Source organism: Rutidosis leptorrhynchoides, chromosome 1 (genome assembly GCF_046630445.1).
Source record: "Rutidosis leptorrhynchoides isolate AG116_Rl617_1_P2 chromosome 1, CSIRO_AGI_Rlap_v1, whole genome shotgun sequence".
NCBI lineage: Eukaryota > Viridiplantae > Streptophyta > Magnoliopsida > Asterales > Asteraceae > Rutidosis > Rutidosis leptorrhynchoides.
The window spans coordinates 345,264,261-345,265,337 of NC_092333.1; the positions used below are offsets into that span (position 1 = coordinate 345,264,261).

Sequence of the window (1,077 nt, forward strand, 5' to 3'; positions counted from 1 at the left end):
ACAACTAATTCGTATTGAGTGAATATCTTTAGTCATCTTTTCCATTCGTCTCTCGACAGCATCTATCTTTGCAGAAATAGAATCTAAGTCATGGCTAGAATCGGCTCTAGCTGCTTTAGATGATCTAATGATATCTTTTTCTTGGTGCCACTCATGTGAGTGGGAAGCAGTGTTATCAATAATTTTGTAAGCATCAGTTTCTGTTTTCTTCATAATAGAACCACCAGCTGCTATATCTATATCTTTTCTTGTAGTGATGTCGCATCCTTGGTAGAATTTTTGTACGATTTGACAAGTGTCTAAACCATGTTGCGGACATCCTCTCAATAACTTTCCAAATCTTGTCCATGCCTCATATAGAGTTTCATTTGGTTTCTGTGTGAACGTAACAATTTCACCTTGAAGTCTTACGACTTTAGATGCCGAAAAGAATTGTTTAAGAAAATTTTCAACTAAAACGTCCCATGTATCAATCGCCCCTTCAGGTAACGATTCCTGTGACAACCCGGAAATTTCCAACCAAATTTAAACTTTAATCTTTATATGTTTTCGACACGATAAGCAATATTTGTTAAGTTAAATTTCAAGAATTTTAAACTATGTTCATACATTCATTCAACCTCGACCAAGTTCCAATGATTCACGAACCATTAAACGAATATGATTATATATGTATATGTGTATATATATTATAACTTGAAACGTAAATAAAATATTATATTAAATACTTTATATGATTGTATCTGTTTCAAAATATTTACCAATGGAATTAGAAGATAAGATCAAATGATTGAATTATCAGATATATTGAATTATGATTACAAGTCTCTGTTGAAAGGCCCACGTTGATTTGAGAAATCTTTCCATTTTAACAATATTCGGAAAATGGTAAAGTGATTTATATATAAGAACAAATTGTCAATCATTGAGAACTAGACAAAGGATAGTAGAAGATTGAATCTCATAAAGACTCGATTGATCTATTTAGTTTCAAACGTACAAAAACGTTTTCAGTTTAAAAAGAACTTTATTATTAAAACGTATATAACTTTTATAAATATCTAGAACCACTTTTGA

The 1,077-nt window shown here is 30.7% G+C and overlaps 1 non-coding gene across 1 annotated transcript; it reads left to right on the forward strand.

Annotated features, from left to right (window-relative positions):
• The first annotated feature begins 301 nt into the window (after positions 1–301).
• On the forward strand, positions 302–408 carry LOC139887133 (small nucleolar RNA R71). The gene has a single exon (XR_011772976.1). It is a non-coding gene; the product is annotated as a small nucleolar RNA R71 (small nucleolar RNA).
• The last annotated feature ends 669 nt before the right edge of the window (positions 409–1,077 follow it).